The sequence below is a fragment of the Pan paniscus genome, chromosome 21, assembly GCF_029289425.2.
Source record: "Pan paniscus chromosome 21, NHGRI_mPanPan1-v2.0_pri, whole genome shotgun sequence".
In the NCBI taxonomy this organism is placed as follows: domain Eukaryota; kingdom Metazoa; phylum Chordata; class Mammalia; order Primates; family Hominidae; genus Pan; species Pan paniscus.
The window spans coordinates 1830750-1849733 of record NC_073270.2 but is presented as its reverse complement, the minus strand read 5'-3'; the positions used below and the strand labels follow the sequence as shown (position 1 = coordinate 1849733).

Sequence of the window (18984 nt, the reverse complement as noted above, 5' to 3'; positions counted from 1 at the left end):
AGGCTGAGCTCAGAAATGAACAGAATCAAGTGCTTAAGGATGTCTGGTTCTGGGGCTTTTTTTGTTTTGAGATGGAGTCTTGCTCTGTCACCCAGGCTGGAGTGCCGTGGCACAATCTCAGGTCACTGCAACCTCTGCCTCCCAGGTTCAAGTGATTCTCCTGCCTCAGCCTCCTGAGTAGCTAGGATTACAGGTGCCCACCACCACACCTGGCTAATTTTTTTTTTGGAAGCAGAGTCCTGCTGTTGCTCAGGCTGGAGTGCAGTGGTGTGATCCCGGCTCACTGCAACCTCTGCCTCCCAGGTTTAAGTGATTCTCCTGCCTCTCAGTCTCCAGAGTAGCTGGGACTACAGGTGCGCACTACCACACCTGGCATATTTTTTGTATTTTCAGTAGAGACGAGGTCTCACCATGTTGCCCAGGCTGGTCTCGAACTCCTGAGTTCAGGCAATCTGCCCACCTTGGCCTCTCAAAGCACTAAGATCATAAGAGTTAGCCACTGCGCCCGGCCCCTGGGCCTTCTTTTTAGAGGTTTCGTTTGCTTGCCACCACCATGCTTCCCTTCCCTGTTAACTTATTGTGAATAGGTAATACAGTCACGTGTTTCAAAAAATCAGAAAATATAAGGTGTACAGAGAAAGGTTTTCATCCCTTTCCTCTCCCTCATCTGCCCAGTTTCTCTTAACACACACACACACACACACACACGAGCACTTTTATCAGTCCCTGTTTACCCTTCCAGAGATTATACAAATGGCAAATACAGCCTTCTCAGACCTCTTTTTTTACAGAAAAAGTAGTAAACTGTTGTGCACCTTGCACTTTTCATTCAACAACGAAAACAGGCTCCTTGTTTTTTTGTCATGACTGTGTAGTATTCTCTTTTGTGGAGATGCCACATTTATTTAACCAGCCCTCTGTAGAAAGACATTTGAAGATGCCGGAGACAAAATTAAAGATCTAATCCAGAAAACCTTTCCACAAAAGTAGAAGAGAAAACAGTTTTATTATTAAATGAGCGTTAAACCAGACTGCAGTGGGCGTCACAGGCAATCCACAAAAGAGATTACAAAGAGAAATACATTTCATCCTCCTATGTAACCAAGCAGGTATAACCTATTGCATACATGTCCTCAAATAATAACTAGGGCCAGGGTGGTGGCTCATGCTTGTAATCCCAACTCTTTGGGAGGCCAAGGTGGGCAGATCACTTAAAGTCAGGAGTTCGAGACCAGCTTGGCCAACATGGCAAAACCCCATCTCTACTAAAAATACAAAAATTAGCCAGGTGTGGTAGTGCATGCCTGTAATCCCAGCTCGGGAAGCTGAGGCAGGAGAATTGTTTGAACCTGAGAGGCAGAGGTTGCAGTGAGCTGAGATCGTATCACTATACTCCAGACTGGACAACAGAGCAAGACTCTGTCTCAAAAAAAAAAAATAGTTCTCGAGTCAGATGACTGCACAACATGATTTGCAACTTATTTCATCCCGAATTCACCTGGTAATTGGAGTGGCCATCTGTGTTAGCTAATTGTCTTTATCCAGAGAAAATATAAACTCACATCTTTATGATAGACGATGGATTGTTTTGCAACTTGGAGCCAGGCACTGAAGTTAGGCTCCTATCTGCCCATGGAGACTGGATGAGAAGGGTGCAATCTTGATGTTTACCTTCCAAAGAGATGGCTCCTAGGTCCTTGGGAAAACATTCCTGGCTTGTAAAACTGGCAGGAGGCTCACCTGGCTTTTAAAAAGACACATCTTAAAGGAACAGAGAAATAGTTGAGAAGTTTTCTAAAGTGTTTGCTCTAGAGTGTTTAAGAACAGGAAACGGGAGGTTTCTTTCCTTTTTCTGCACCAGGGAGAATTATTTTAGTTTTTGTATTTGCCCTTACAAGGGCATTTGGGTTTCCAGTCAGTCCCTCCCAGGAAGGATGTTGGAGTGGATAATGATCAAGGAGTGTCTCTGTACTGATGTAGGAAGTTGCCCCAGAATTAATTACACGTGTGCACACACACAAAGGAGATGCAGAAAAGCCTGTGGAGTGTGGCGCTATCCATGCTGATGTGGTTTGTGAAGGACTGGGTGGAGGGCGCACTGGCATTTGGAAAAGGCGCCTCTCTGGGTTTGCTTTCATGCACCATCCTTGCAAGTCTTTAGCCCTTAAGGTACCGTGCAAGACCCAGCTCTTCTCAGCCTTGTCAGCACATGCGGATGAGAAAAGCACCTCCCTCCCGGGATTGCTGTAAGGATGCACTGAGCTAGTATGTGCAAAGTGCTTAGCACCGCACTGGCAAACAGTAAGTGCTCAATAAATATTGTTAAAAAGCTGTCTCACTTTGGGAGGAGATCCACCACAGATGCTTGATGTCCCCAAACTACACTCTGCCTGCCCCCGCCCTACTCCCAACTGAAATGCAGTTTTGAGGCAGGCCTGAGACACGATGCTCCTACAGACACCAAGTGACCAGCTAGGTAAATTCTCTGAAGAATGAGATCAAGGCTGGATGTGGTGGTTTACACGTGTAATCCCAGTATTTTGGGAGGTTGAGGCAGGAGGATTGCTTGAGCACAGGAGTTTGAGACCAGCCTGGACAACATAATGAGACCCTGTCTCTACAAAAAAAATACAAAAATTAGCGAGGCATGGTGGCACATGCCTGTGATCCCAGCTACTCAAGAGGCTGAGGTGGGAGGATTGCTGGAGCCCAGGAGTTCAATGCTGCAGTGAGCCATGATGGTGCCACTGCACTCCAGCCTGGGTGACAGAGTGAGATGCCATCTCAAAACAAAAACAAAAACAAAAACAAAAGGCCAGGCACGGTGGCTCATGCCTGTAATCCCAGCACTTTGGGAGGCCAAGGCAGGTGGATCACCTGAGGTTGGGAGTTCGAGACCAGCCTGATCAACGTGGAGAAAACCCCATCTTTACTAAAAATACAAAATTAGCCAGGCATGGTGGTACATGCCTGTAATCCCAGCTACTTGGGAGGCTGAGGCAGGAGAATCACTTGAACCTGGGAGGCAGAGGTTGCGGTAAGCCGAGACCACGCCATTGAATTCCAGCTTGGGTATCAAGAGTGAAACTCCATCTCCAAAAAAAAAAAAAGAGAGAGAGAGAGATCAAAACTCCAGACTCAGTCCAAGGGGTGGGCTTTCCCAAGAATGCCCCTGCAAGCTGGTATCTCAAGGCAGGTAGGAGGGAAGGAAGTGTGAGGTAAGGCAGAAGGTGCCTTCCAGGAGGAAACCGCACTTTTGAAGGCCAAGGGATAGAACCAGCAGGATGCATTCCAGGGCCTGATGGAAGCCAGTATGGGGACCCAGAGAGAGAGACAGAGTACCTTGGAAGCCAAGATCATGGAGAGATGGAGGGCTGCTTTGGCCTGCGTGACATTGAAAGGGACCACACCAGATGCAAGCAGGCTCAGAAGCCACTGCAGCCATCCTGGAGAGAAATAACATCACCCTGGGCAAAGAGTGTAACCGCCCAAGGGGTTCACCTGGCAGGCTGCCTATTCATCAAGAGCCGATTCATCAAGACAGGAGAATTGCAATAGAGAAAGAGTAATTCACACAGAGCCAGCTGCGTGGGAGACTGGAGTTTTATTACTCAAATCTGTCTCTCCGAGCATTTGGGGAGAAGAGTTTTTAAGGATAACTTGGTGGGTGGGGAGAAGCCAGTGTACCAGGGGTGCTGATTGGTCAGGGATGAAATCACAGGGAGTCGAAGCTGTCTTCTTGAGCTGAATCAATTCCTGGGTGGGGGCCACAAGATCAGATGAGCCAGTTTATTGACATGGGTGGTGCCAGCTGATCCATCAAGTGCAGGGTCTGAAAAATGTCTCAAGCACTGATGTCAGGAGTAGTTTAGGGAGGGTCAGAATCTTGTAGCTTCCAGCTGCATGACTCCTAAACCAAAATTTCTAATTTTGTGGCTAATGTTAGTCCTACAAAGGCAGCTTAGTCCCCAGGCAAGAAGGAGGTCTGCTTTGGGAAAGGGCTGTTTAAAGTATAAACTAAGTTTCTCCCAAGGTTAGTTCAGCTTACGCCCAGGAATGAACAAGGACAGCTTGGAGGTTAGAAGCAAGATAGAGTAGGTTAAGTTAGACCTCTTACTGTGGGCCAGGCGTGGTGGCTCACGCCTGTAATCCCAGCACTTTGGGAGGCTGAGGCAACCTCAGGTGTGAGGTTGGGAGTTCGAGGCCAGCCCGACCAACACGGAGAAATCCCGTCTCTACTAAAAATACAAAAATTAGCCAGGCATGGTGGCACGTGCCTGTAATCCCAGCTACTCGGGAGGCTGAGGCAGGAGAATCGCTGAAACCCAGGAGCTGGAGGTTGCAGTCAGCCGAGAACACGCCATTGCACTCCAGCCTGGGCAACAAGAGCGAAACTCTGTCTCAAAGGAAAAAAAAAAAAAAAGATCTCTCATTGTCTCAGTCATAATTTTGCAAAGGTGGTTTCAAGAGGGACCTGCACTGGGCGTGGTGCACTGGGCCAACCTACCACATAGACCAAAATGTTCTTCTTTTTGATCTCCTAAGAATGTTTTTCAGGATGTTGGTCACCAACTGAACAAAGGGACTCTGCAGGAAAAGGACAGAATGGCCCTCCCTCTCTCCTGGGCTGGCAGGTGGGAGCTGAGAGGAAATGCATTTGAGGAGGCAGGGTGGGGGCTCAGTCTCCGCCCTGAGAACCCACAGCAAGAGTGACTGTTCCAGCTTAAAGCTGCCCACTCAAACCTCCAAAGTGGAGGTCCCCAGGTGACACTCCCTCCTGCCATTTTGCTGGGGTGGTGTACTCTGGGAGACATTTTATTTTATTTGATTTTTTAATTTTATTTTATTTGAGATGCAGTCTCGCTCTATCACCCAGGCTGGAGTGCAGTGGCACAATCTCAGCTCACTGCAACCTCCACCTCCTGGGTTCTCCTGCCTCAGCCTCCCAAGTAGCTGGGATTACAGGCACTGCCACCACGCTTGGCTAATTTTTGTATTTTTAGTAGAGACGGGGTTTTGACATGTTGGTCAGGCTGGTCTCAAACTCCTGGCCTTAAGTGATCTGCTCGCCTAAGGCCTCTCAAAGTGTTGGGATTACAGGCGTTAGCCACTGCACTGGGCCACTGGGAGGCTTTTAGAACTGCCTGGAAACCAGAGCCAGAAGAATGAAGCCTGTGGCAGGGGGATCTACCCACCCTGGCTCCCTGCTGTGCTTGACCCAGTCAGCCCTGCCCTAGATTTGGGCAAATCTAGCCCCAGCTCAGGAATCCTGGCCCCAGGCCCAGTTTCTGTCTTGCCCTGCCTTGTCCTTCCCTGGCTTAGGGAGAACCCTCTGCCTCTCAGGGCACACCGCTTCCAGTGGCTGTGGCTTGACTTACACCTTTTAACACTTTCTCTACAATGGCCTGTGGGTCTGTATGTGTGTCCCCGGCCTTGCAAATGGGGTTGTGTCCTGACAGTGGTCCTTGCTCTTCAAGTCTCTGAGCTCCAAGAGGGAGGACCTGACTTTGAATTGTTCACTCTGAACAACCGCCAGCCCCCCTCCCTTAGGCAGGACTGGTTTCACAAGGTACACGTCACAAAGACCTTATTGATAAAACAAACAGGATGCAGTAAAGAAGCTGGCCAGATCCCGCCAAAACCAAGATGGTGATGAAAGCAACCTCTGGTCCTCCTCACTGCTCATTATAATATATATGCTAATTATAATATATTAGCATGCTAAGAGACACTCCCACCAGCACATGACAATTCACAAATGCCATGCCAACAGTCGGAAGCTACCCTATGTGGTCTAAAAGGGGGTGTGCTGGCAGGTGCCTGTAATTCCAGCTACTCGGGAGGCTGAGGCCTGAGAATTGCTTGAATCCAGGAGGTGGAGGTTGCAGTGAGCTGAGATCACCCCACTGCACTCCAGCCTGGGTGACAGAGCGAAACTCCATCGCAAGAGAATGGCACAGGCCAGTGTCCTCTCTCGGAGTTCAGTGGTTAGAATGTAAGACACAAATTTTCCCCTCTTGATGGGGAAAAATATTACCATTGAGAGAATAAAGGTGAATAGCACTGCTAGTTGCCACAATATCCTTTCTCCTGTTTCTTTCATAGTCATAGAACCCCTGACTTTTCACTGGGCACAAGGCAGCCCAGAGGAAAGACCACATTTCCCAGGCTTCCTGCTGGCCAGGATGGCCATGCGACTACATTTAGACAAATGAGATGTGATAAAGAATAATGTGTGTAAATTCTAGGTTGTATACTTAAAAGGCCCTCTACTTCCCATTTTCCCTTTCTTGCTGGCAGGAAACAGATGTAATGGCTAAATCTGGAGCAGCTGTCTTGGACCACGAGGAGAAAGCCAACAGTTGAAAATAATACATATGCATATACACACTCAGTCACACAGGATCCGGACTGGAAAGATATATACCAAAATGTTAGCCTAGTTAGCTCTAGGGGAGGGGAGGAATCTCGGGTGATTATTTTTTCTTCTTGGTTCTTTTCTTTCTTTCTTTCTTTCTTTCTTTTCTTTCTTTCTTTCTTTCATTTATTTATTGAGACACAGTTTCACTCTTGTTGCCCAGGCTGGAGTGCAGGGGCACAATCAGCTCACTGCAACCTTTGCCTCCTGGGTTCAAGCAATTCTCCTGCCTCAGCCTCCCGAGTAGCTGGGATTACAGGTGCCTGCCACCACACCCGGCTAATTTTTGTATTTTTAGCAGAGACAGGGTTTCACCATATTGGCCAGGCTGATCTCGAACTCCTGACCTCAGGTGGTCCACCCACCTCGGCCTCCCAAAGTGCTGGGATTACAGGCGTGAGCCACCATGCCCGACTGGTACTTTATTGTACTCTGAATTTTTCTTTGAACATGTTTCAAAATCCAACAAAAATAAAGAAAAGTAGGAAAAGAAGAGTCCTATAAATAGATCCTATTGTTTAATTCTCCTACATTTGCTTCAGATCAGCCTCCAGAGGCCACATACACACACACTTGGACTTAGATTTTTTGGAATATTTGGCAGTATTTTCTGTGGGTTATGGAACTTTTTTTTCAGATGTTCTTTTTACTGAACAGAATGTCTTGGAGATGATCCCATGTCCTATGTATAGCGTGACCTCATTTCTTGTAACCAGCACAAAGCACTCCTTGGCTGGGCGTGCTGGGGTTTACTGGGTGGCCCCTGTTGGTGGACATCTGCGCTGTGTCTGATGTGAAGCTACTGAAGGCAATGCAGCAGTGAACGTCCTCATACCCGCCTCTCTGTGCACCTGAATGAGGCTTTGGAGTCTCACACATGGGTGACTCTCTCATGTAGCTTCTCATCTGGCTTCCCTGCTTATTGGCTGCGTAACCCTCAGGCAACTTACTGCGCATCTCTGAGTCTCTGCCTCTTCCTCTGCAAAACAGGGAAAATAACAAGCCTGACCCAAAAAATTATTGTGAAGATAATAACAACTGAAATGTATCACGTGTTTACTGCACGCCAGGCACTTTCCTAAGATTTCTATAAGATTTCTAAGATTTATATAAGAAAGATTTCCCTTTCTTCACTTTTCTGAGTGCCTCCCCTGAATTAACTAATTTAGTACTCACAACAGGATGACATGAGGTCATGCTTAGACAGCTACCCTGAAAGTTTTTTAGAAGCTCCTGGCTTTCAGACAACCAGCATGAAATCCTCTGGCTAAATTTTCATATGGAAATGACTTCCATATGAAATACGGAAATACCCTTCCACTGACTTCCTAGGGTTGGTGGATGTATTAGTCTATTGTCTCGCTCTAATAAAGACATACCTGAGGCCGGGCATGGTGGCTCATGCCTGTAATCCCAGCACTTTGGGAGGCCGAGGCAGGTGGATCATGAGATCAGAAGTTCGAGACTAGCCTGGCCAACATAGTGAAACCCTGTCTCTACTAAAATACAAAAATTAGCCGGGTGTGGAGGCGTGCACTGTAGTCCCAGCTACTCAGGAGGCTGAGGCAGGAGAATCGCTTGAACATGGGAGGCGGAGGTTGCAGTGAGCCGAGATGGTGCCCTTGCACTTCAGCCTGGGTGACAGAGCAAGACTCTGTCTCAAAAATAAAATAAAATAAAATAAAGACATACCTGAGAGTGGGTAATTGATAAAGGAAACAAGTTTAGTGGACTCACAGTTCCACATGGCTGGAGAGGCCTCACAATCATGGCTGAAGATGAAGGAAGAGTCAAGGGACATCTTCCATGGTGGCAGGCAAGGGAACTCCCCCCGATAAAAACATCAGATCTCTTGAGATGTCTTCATTATCACGAGAACAGCACAAGAAAAACCCGCCCCATAATTCAATTACCTCCCATGGGGTCCCTCCCATGACACGTGGGTATTATTACAATTCAAGGTGAGATGTGGGTAGGGACACAGAGCCAAACTGTATCAGTGGACCCGTGGACCTTGTAAAGTGCAAACACTCACATTATCTGGTGTAAATTAATGGCCACACATTCCTCCCAACCCTTGCCCACACCCCTTTGCAATGTGACTCTGCTATTCTTCCCATCCAAGGTGGAGTCTGTTTCTCCACTGACTTGAAGCTGAGTGAGCCATGTGACTTGCTCTGACCAATAGCGTGTGACAGAAGTGACATCATGTGGTTTTCAGAGCCTCTGCCTCAAGAGACTTTGCAACTTCAGTCTTGGACATGGACCGTTGGACCCTTGGGCCTCTCTATGTAAGGGATGATGTCTGACCTAACAGAGCAAGAGTGACCGCACGGAGGAGAACACAGACATTCCTGCTGACAATCAGCACCAATTGCCAGTCATGTGGATGAGGTCATGTTGGATCTCCCAGCCCCCTGACCCTCCTCTTAAATTTTTTGGAAGAGTTTGAGAAAGATCGATGATAGTTCTTCTTTAAATGTGTGGTAGAATTCACCAGGGACTTGTCAAAGGTTTTTCTTTTTTGGATGGCTTTTGATCACTGCTTCATTACAGGTCTATAAAGATTTCCATTCTTCATGGCTCAGTTTTGGTATATCATGTGTATGTAGGAATCTGTCCCTTGTCCCTTTCTTTCTTTCCTTTCTTTCTTTCTTTCTTTTTTTTTTTTTTTTTGACAGAATCTTGCTCTGTCACCCAGGCTGGAGTCCAGTGGCACAATCTCGGCTCACTGCAACCTCCATCTCTCAGGTTCAAGCAATTCTCCTGTCTCAGCCTCCTGAGTAGCTGGGACTACAGACACGTGCCACCCATGCCAGACTAATTTTTTGTGTTTTTAGTACAGACGGGGTTTCACCGTGTTAGCCAGGATGGTCTCAATCTCCTGACCTTGTGATCTGCCTGCCTTTGCCTCCCAAAGTGCTGGGAATACAGGCGTGAGCCACCACGCCTGGCCAGAATTTGTCCGTTTCATCTAGGTTCTCCAATTTGCTGGTACACAATTGTTCATAGTATTTTCTTATAATTATTTTTATTTCTGTAAGTTCAGTAGTACTGTCCGAACTTCCATTCCTGATTTTAGTAATTTGAATCTTCTTTTCTTAGCCAGTTTAGCTAAAGGTTTGTCAATTTGATTGATCAATTTTTTGTTTCTTTGATTTATTATTTTTTATTTTTTATTTTTTTGAGACAGGGTCTTGCTCTGTTGCCCAGGCTGCAGTGCAGTGGCATGATCTCAGTTCACTGCAACTTCCGCCTCCCAGGTTCAAGTGATTCTCCTGCCTCAGCCTCCCGCATAGCTGGGATTACAGGTATGCACCACCAGGCTCAGCTAATTTTTGTGTTTTTAGTAGAGATGGGGTTTCACCATGTTAGCCAAGCTGGTCTTGAACTGCTGGCCTGAAGTGATCCACCTGCCTCTGCCTTCCAAAGTGCTGGGATTATAGGCATGTGGCACCATACCCAGCTTCAGTGATTTTTTTACCACTGTTTTTCTATACTCTATTTTGTTTACTTCCACTCCAATCTTAATTATTTTCTTTCTTCTGCTAGCTTTGGGTTTAGTCTGTGCTTCTTTCTCTAGTTCTTTTATTTATTTATTTATTTATTTATTTATTTTGAGACGGAGTCTCGCTCTGTTGCCCAGGCTGGAGTGCAGTGGCACGATCTCAGCTCACTGCAAGCTCTGCCTCCCAGGTTCACGCCATTCTCTGCCTCAGCCTCCAGAGTAGCTGGGATTACAGGTGCCCATCACCATGCCCGGCTAATTTTTGTATTCTTTCTATAGTTCTTTAAGGTGTAGAGTTAGGTGGTTGTTTTGAGACCTTTCTCCTTTTTTAAAAAATTTATTTATTTATTTTTTATTTTTTTGAGACGGAGTGTTACTCTGTCACCCAGGTTAGAGTGCAGTGGCACGCTCTCGGCTCACTGCAACCTCCGCCTCCTGCGTTCAAGCGATTCTTCCGCCTCAGCCTCCTAAGTAGCTGGGATTACAGGCATGTGCCACCATACCCAGCTAATTTTTATATTTTAGTAGAGATGGGGTTTCACCATGTTGGCCAGGCTGGTCTCAAACTCCTGACCTCAAGTGATCCGCCTGCCTCAGCCTCGCAAAATGCTGGGATTACAGGAGTGAGCTACCACGCCTGGCCCCTTTCTCCCTTTTTAGTGCAGGTCTTTACAGCTATAAATTTTTCTGCTTTCACTGAAGCACGTAAGTTTTGGTATGTTATATTTTTATTCTCATTCCCTCATGGTGTTTTCCAATTTCCCTTGTGATTTCTATTTTGACACATTAGTTGTTTGAGTGTGTTTTTAATTTTCACATATTCGTGAATTATCTTGGTTTTCTTCTATTGATTTCTAGTTTCATTCCATTTTAGTCAGAGAAGGTACTTTGTATGATTTCAATCTTTTAAAATTTATTGTCCAGGTACGGTGGCTCACACCTGTAATCCCAGCACTCTGGGAGGCCGACTTAGGCAGATAACTTGAGGTCAGGAGTTCAAGACCAGCCTAGCGAACATGGTGAAACCCTGTCTCTACAAAAATATAAAAATTAGCTGGGTATAGTGGTGGGTGCCTGTAATCCCAGCTACTCTGGAGGCTGAGGCACGAGAATTGCTTGAACCCGGGAGGCTGAAGTTGCAGTGAGCTGAGATCATGCCACTGCACTTCAGCCTGGGCAACAGAACAAGACTCCATATTAAAAAAAAAAAAAGATAAAAAAATCATTGATGTTTGTTTTGTGGTCTAATATATAATCTGTCCTAAATAATTTTTCACGTACTCTTGAGAAGAATGTGTATTATCTTGTTGTTGTGTGAAATGTTCTATATATGTCTTTTAGGTCTTGTTGGTTTAGTGTTGTTCAAGTCTTCTATTGCTTTCTTTTCTTTTTTTTTTTTTTTTGAGACGGAGTTTCGCACTTGTTGCCCAGGCTGGAGTGCAGTGGTGTGATCTGGGCTCACGGAAACCTCTGCCTCCCAGGTTCAAGTGATTCTCCTGCCTCAGCCTCCTGAGTAGCTGGGATTACAGGCATGCGCCACCACACCTGGCTAATTTTGTATTTTCAGTAGAGACAGGGTTTCTCCATGTTGGTCAGGCTGGTCTCGAACTCCTGACCTCAGGTGATCCGCCCGCCTGGGCCTCCCAAAGTGCTGGGATTACAGGCATGAGCCACCACGCCCAGCCTCTATTGCCTTCTTTAGTCTTCTGCTTAGTTGTTCTATTCATTATTAAAAGTGGGGTTTTGAAGACTCCAAATATTATTTTTGAATTGTCTATTTGCCCCTTCAATTCTGTCTGTTTTTGCTTCACACATGTGGGGGCTTTGTTGTTAGGGGCATATCTGTCTATAATTTTTATGTCTTCCCAATGGATCGATTGATCCTTTTACCATTATAAAATGTTCCTCTTTGTCTTTTGTAACATATTTCATTTTAAAGTCTTTTTCCTGATATTAATATAGCAAATCAAGTTTTCTTATGGTCGCTGTTTGCATGATATATTTTGTTCAGCCTTTAACGCCCAACCTACTTTTAACCTTTGAATCTTGAGTGTATCTTCTGCACACAGTATATAGTTGATCTTGGCTTTTTATTTAGTCAGGAAATCTCTCCCTTTTGACTTGATCTAATCACATTTAATGCTATCATTGAGAGAAGTTGGATTCATGTCTGTCATTTGACTTTTTATTTTCTATATGTCTCATGTCTTTTTTGTTCCTCTTTTCTTCCTTGACATCTTTTACACTAAACGAATATTTTCTAGTGTAATATTTAAATTTCTGTTTTTTGGATTTTTTGTTTCTTTTGTTTTTGTTTTTGTTTTTGAGACAGAATCTCATTCTGTCACCCAGGCTGGAGTGCAATGGCATGATCTCGGCTCACTACAACCTCCACCTCCCGGGTTTAAACAATTCTCCTTCCTCAGCCTCCCAAGTAGGTGGGATTATAGGTGCCTGCCACCACACCCACCTAATTTTTTGTATTTTTAGTAGCGAGGGGGTTTCACCATGTTGGCCAGGCTGGTCTCGAACTCCTGACCTCAGGTGATCCACCTACCTCGGCCTCCCAAAGTGTTGAGATTACAGGTGTGAGCCACCGTGCCCAGCCTTAAATTTCTTTAATAGCTTTTTCACTGTTCTGTTTGTTTGTCTTAATGACCAGTTTAGGCTTACTATATACATCTTAACTTACCAGAATTGACTTCAGATTTACAGTAACTTAATTCCAGTGAAATACAGAAATATTACTCCTATATATTTCTATCTTTTTTTTGGCAGATTTTTGTGCTATTGCCCAGGCTGGAGTGTGGTGGCATGATCTTGGTTCACTGCAACCTCCACCTCCTGGGTTCAAGCAATTCTCATGCCTCAGCCTCCCCAGTAGCTAGGATTACCAGCACATGACACCACACCTGTCTAATTTTTGTATTATACATAGAGATACATGGTTTCACCATGTTGGCCAGGCTGGTCTTGAACTCCTGGCCTCAAAAGACTGGCCTGCCTCGGCCTCCCAAAGTGCTGGGATTATAGGTGTGAGCCACCGTGCCCGGTGACTCCTATATAGCTCTATTCTCTCTTCTTCCTCTTTGCACTATTCTTTTTATATATATTACATCTACATATGTTACAAAACCAACAGTACTTTGTTATAATTATTACTTTATATAGTTTTATGTCTTTTGAAGAAGCTGAGAGAAGAAAGGAGAGCAAGTATATATTAAAAGACTTTGTTTTATTAACTTTCTTACTTATAATTTCTGGTTCTCTTCATTTGTTCCTGTGGATTCCAGTTCCCATCTGGTCTCACTTTCTTAATCCAATACAGCTCTGCTCCCACTCACCTCCTGTGTGCTATTATTATCAAAATATATTACATTTCTATATGTCTTGGCCCCACAATACAATTATATACAAATTATTTTTAAAAATCTGTTAAGAGAAGGTGAATAAATATGCATTCTTACTGCCTTTCATAACGATCTACTTGCCTTTCCCGGAGCACTTTGGCTTTTGTGTGTGTGGATTCAAATTACTGTCTGAAGAACTTCCTTTAGTATTTATTGTAAGGTAAGTTTCCTGGCAACAAATTCTCAGTTTATGTTTATCTGGAAATATCTCTTTCATCATCACTTTTGAAAGATAATTTTGCTGGATGTAAGATTCTTGCTTGGTAGTTTTTGTTTATGCATTTTGAATATGTTGTCCCACTGCCTTAGGGCCTCCATCGTTTCACATGAGAAATCTGCTGTCAATCTTATTTGGTGTTCCCTTATATGTGATGAGCTGTGTTTCTCTTGTTGCTTCAAGATTTTCTTTTTATCTTTGGGTTTCAACATTTTCCTTTTATGTATCTGGTTGTTGACCACTTTGCATTTGTTCTACTCGGAGTTCATTAAGCTTCTTCAATGCATAATTCATGTTTCTCATCAAATTTGCAAAGGCTTCAGTGATTATTTTTGCACCTTTTTTTCTGTTCCTTTCTCTCTTTCCTCTCCTTCTGTTATGTATGTTATTGTGCATATGTTGGTGCACCTAGCTGTGTCCCACATTTCTCCAAGGCTTTGTTCATTTTTCTTCATATTTTCCTCTCTGTTCTTCAGACTGCGAAATCTCTATCGACCTGTCTTCAGATTCACTGAATCTTCCTTCTGCTGGCTCAAGTCTGTTGAGCCCCTCTAGTGAATTTTTCTTTTGCACTTTTCAACTCCAAAATTTCCATTAAGTTTTCTAAAATAGTATCTTCTTGTTTACATTCTCTGTTCATGAGACACAGTCATCACGGCTTCCCTTATTCTTGTTTTTTGTTTTTGTTTTTCTTTTTGAGATGGAGTCTCTCTCTGTCACCCAGGCTGAAGGGCAGTGGCACAATCTCAGCTCACTGCAACCTCCGCCTCCTGGGTTCAAGTGATTCTCATGCCTCAGCCTCCCGAGTAGCCGGGACTACAGGCACCTGCCACCATGCCTGGCTAATTTTTGTATTTTTAGTAGAGATGGGGTTTCACCATGTTGGCCAGGCTGGTCTCAAATTCCTGACCTCAGGTGATCCACCCACCTTGGCCTCCCAAAGTGCGGGGATTACAGGCATGAGCCACTGCACCCAGCCTACCTTCCCTTATTCTTTAAGCATGGCTTCCATTATTTCTTTGAACATATTTACAGTGGTTGCTTTGAAATCTGTGCAAGTCTGACCTCTGAGCACTCTCACAGGTAGTTTCTGTTGACTGGTCTTTCCCTGTGTATGGGTCACATGTGTTTATTTCTTTGCAAGTCTTGAAATTCTTTGCTGGAAAATGAACATTATATTATATTATATTGTAATATATTATAGCAACTTTGGGTCCCTGATCACTACCAAAATCACCACTGCTTCTGAGGGCACTCTTAGGCTTAAATTTCTGCATACTCTGTTCTAAAGAAAATCAGTTCCTTTACGGACAACTTTAAAGATCTGTGTTGTTATGACCTGCCTCTCTCTTGGGCAAAGCATCTGTGACACTGCTCTGGAGCTGGGGGCAGGGACAACGGTTCACTTCTCCCAGAGTAACCTTCTTGCTTTATGAGCAGGGCTGAGTTGGGGCAGTAGTCTTAGTCTCTGGTCTTCTCAGCTTGCATCTCCAGGCATGGAACCTCTGCTTTAACAAGTAAGCTAAGACAAAAGCAACTGGGGCTTCAATATTTTTAGCCTGCTGCACTTGGCGTGGCCACCACCCTATGAGTGGGGACTGGGTAGAGGAAGGAAGATCCCAGTCTCCCAGCCACACCTACCTGGAGTTTAGCCTCTGTAAGATATAGCTGTGGGGAGGATGACAAATGCTGGCAGCCTTCCCTTCCTGGGGAGATGCTGTACCCCATCGACTAGGAGCCTGGGGGGAAATGACTCCCATCTTCTTGGCCCTGGCTGCTCACAGGTGAGTTTCCATAACAGTAAAACGGAATGGAGGGGAGACAGAGAGTGGATTGTGTCTCAAGTTCTACAAACTCACTGTTCTTACCTAGATTTAGTAGATTTTCTTGAATAAGTGTTTCTTCACTTGCTGTATGCTCTTAGGACAATTTCCAGATACTTCAAATGATTGTTTTTTAGAAATAATCATCAGTTGTTTTCACCAGAAAGCAGTCTGCAGTGTTCCTCACTCCACTGTTCTGGAAGTGAATCCCCTGCAGACCGTTTTTATGACCCAGCCTCTGAAATCATGAAGCATTGCTGTTGCCCTACCCTCTCACCCAGAGTCAAGGGGAGCAGTCAGATTCTCACCTTCCGATGGGAGGAGAACCAGACAGTTTACAGTGCATTTCAGAAACTGCCACAAACAATATAGATTATCTCAATCAGTCCTCACAACACCCTAAGATGTAGATGCTATTATCTTTCCCACTGTATAGAGGGAGGAAAGGGAGGCAGAGATGGGGGAGGTCACCCAGTTCAAGGTGACAGAACTGAAATACAAACTCCAGTAGTGTGGCCTCTCTACACTAGCAACCATGATTCTGTCTGCCTCTCAGCCTCACATGGGCAAAAAGGACAGGGAAGAGTGCTCCAGGCCAAGAGGACAGCAGCAGCAAAGGCCCAGGGCAGGAGTGAGCTTGGCACCTCAAGGGCCTGAAGAGGAGCCCAGAGGGAGGAATAAGGGGTGAAGACAGGGATGGAAGCAAGGTTAGACCCTGTAAGGATGGGGTGGACTCAGAAAGGATTTAGGTCTTGATCAAAAGTGGTGGGAGTCATTGGAGGGTTTAAGCAGGTTGGGAGTGACATGCTCTGATTCCTGTTCTGAAAAGAGCCTTCGTTGGGATTCAGTGGGAGGGGCACGAAGGCACATGGGGCAACCCTTCCCACAGTCTTGTGGGCATCGTGGTCAGTTGTGGGCACCTCCCAGGAGTGGGCTAACCCTGGAGCACCTGAGTGCGAGGAGTGAGGACCTTCCAGGAACCTCCTGGCACACGGGAGTGTGTGTGTGTGTGTGTGAGAGAGAGAGAGAGATTGTAATCTTGGCAGCCAAAAATCAATGCCTGCTGGGGTGGAGAGCAGGATTTTTCCCCTTGAAGTTTCTGGATCACCTCCTGTGCACATGGGCAGGGAGTTCTGCTGGTTCCCTCCTGCTTCTTTAGTGATTGCAAGGGAAACCTGTGGCTTCAGGCAGGATGTCAGATGGGGCAGTGCTGGAGAAGATGGGAAAATCCCCTGGAGGGGTACCCCAGGAGGGCCTTACACACACCTGCCCCAATGCATATCTCCTCTACAGAGGGAGGAAGGAGGTGGAACAGGGAACCCTCTACCTCACACTGGGAGTGTTCACTAGCAAGAAGACTGGCAAGCCGAGGGCAGAGGGAAAGCTTGGTTAGATCACCTCTCCCCCTAAATCTGTTCTGGGCTCTAGAGCTAACAGTAGCCTTTCCTGCAAAGAACTGAGAAGGCCTCTCCTCCTCTAACCCCCACACGCACAACCTGTGTTGGCTCATAAAGATCTGGTCTGCCAATGCTCAAGAGACCCTCAAAAATGGCCCACACCTGGAGTTACACATTGCCATTTTTGAGGTTCCTTTTTGACACTGCAAGTCCTGTCCTCGGCACTCCCTTTCCTAGGATGGAAAACAAGAAAGTTTCCCCACCTCTTAAGCTGATTGATAATATTAATATATAACATTAATTGAGAGAGCACTTATATGGAAGATGGCATTGAGTCCCTAATGAAATAGGTAATCATGAATGAGACTAATGAGGCTCAGAGAGGTTAAGTAACTGAACAAGGTCACACAGCTGGTAAGTGATAGAGCTGGACTTTGAACTCAGGTGGTCTGGCTCCAGAGCCAACAAGCATGATCACTCCACTGTGCTGCCTCCTTGAAGGTGGCCATTAGAGGATTGATTTCCTCCTGGCAAACGTTTAACATCTCTAGAGGGGAAAACTCCTGTTTGAAGCATTTGCCAATTGCCATAGTGTAAATACTCACCATTGCTGATTTCAAGCTACAAACATGATGTTACTGAATGTAGAGTTGGGTACAGATACACACAATTAGCTCTCCCAAGCTGGTGCAGGACACTTGGTTGAGCAGCTTGAAAATTCAAGAAGGGACCAAGCAGGAGGTGGGCAAGGGAGAATTTAGTGTCTGTAATTGTTTGTTCTCACATTGGCATAATGAACTATCTGAGACTGGGTAATTCATTAAAAAAAAAGAAGTTTAATTGGCTCATGGTTCTGCAGGCTGTACAGGAAGCATGACTGGGGAGGCCTCAGGAAACTTACAATCATGGCAGAAGGCGAAGGGGAAGCAGGCACGTTCTACATGGCTGGAGCGGGGTAGGAGGAGGTGCCACACACTTTTAAACAAGCAGATCTCATAAGAATCCATTCACTATCACAAGAACAGCAAGGGGGATGTTTGCCCCCAGGATCCAATCACCTCCCACCAGGCCCCTTTTCCAACACTGGGGATTACAACCCCACCTGAGATTTGGGAGGGGAAACAAATCCAAACTATATCAGTGTTTTGTTTGTTTGTTTGTTTGTTTTCAGATGGAGTCTTGCTCTGTCGCCCAGGCTGGAGTGCAGATGCGCAATCTTGGCTCACTGCAACCTCCGCCTCCTGGGTTCAAGCGATTCTCCCATCTCAGCCTCCCGAGTAGCTGGGATTATGGGTTCATGTCACCACACCTGGCTAATTTTTTGTATTTTTAGTAGAGACAAGGTTGCACCATGTTGGCTAGGCTGGTCTCAAACTCCTGACCTCTAGTGATCCATCCACCTTGTCCTCCCAAAGTGTTGGGATTACAGGATGAGTCACTGTGCCCAGCCCACATCAGTGTCTTTAAAGAGAATTTTCCCACCAATGGGCTTGTCGGAGCCTCCAGCAATCTGAAGAGCTGATTTCGATTCTTTTTTTTTTTTTTTTTTTTTTTTTGAGATGGAGTCTCGCTCTGTCGCCCAGGCTGGAGTGCAGTGGCATGATCTTGGCTCACCGCAACCTCTGCCTCCCAGGTTCAAGTGATTCTTCTGCCTCAGCCTCCCGAGTATCTGGGATTACAGATGCGTGCCACCACACCTGGCTAATTTTTGTATTTTTACTACAGACGGGGTTTCACCATATTGGACAGGCTGGCCTGGAACTCCCGACCTCGTGATCCGCCCGCCTCAGCCTCCCAAAGTTCTGTGATTACAGGCATGAGCCACTGTGCCTGGCTCTGATTCTTGTCTTACAGATACCGAAGCTGAAGTGAGCTTTATGCAAACTGAGCTTTATGCATTTGTACAACAGTCACTGAGCATATACCTTGAGTGGGGCCCTGGATGGAAAGAACCAGCACTAAGGATGCAAAGTTAACCTGGATCAGGTTCTAGCCTGCCTAACGGAGCTTGCGGGCTGACAACAGGTACACAAGCATGCTCGCGTGGCTCTATGGAGCCTCCATTCAGGTGGCAAGCATGCCAGTCAAGAGTGTGGGTTCTCATCCCGGACTTCCTGCCTTCAAATTCAGGCTGTACCACTCACTGGCTATTGAAACCACCTTTGCAAAAATTGTAACTGAGAAAATTATGACAATAGCCCTTTCCTGAAA

At 45.7% G+C, this 18984-nt stretch overlaps 1 protein-coding gene across 1 annotated transcript in view; it reads right to left on the bottom strand.

The window, feature by feature from the left end:
* FAM110A (family with sequence similarity 110 member A) overlaps positions 1 to 18984 on the bottom strand; it is a 331582-nt gene that overhangs the window by 224346 nt on the left and 88252 nt on the right. The gene's annotated exons all lie outside the window — the stretch shown is intronic.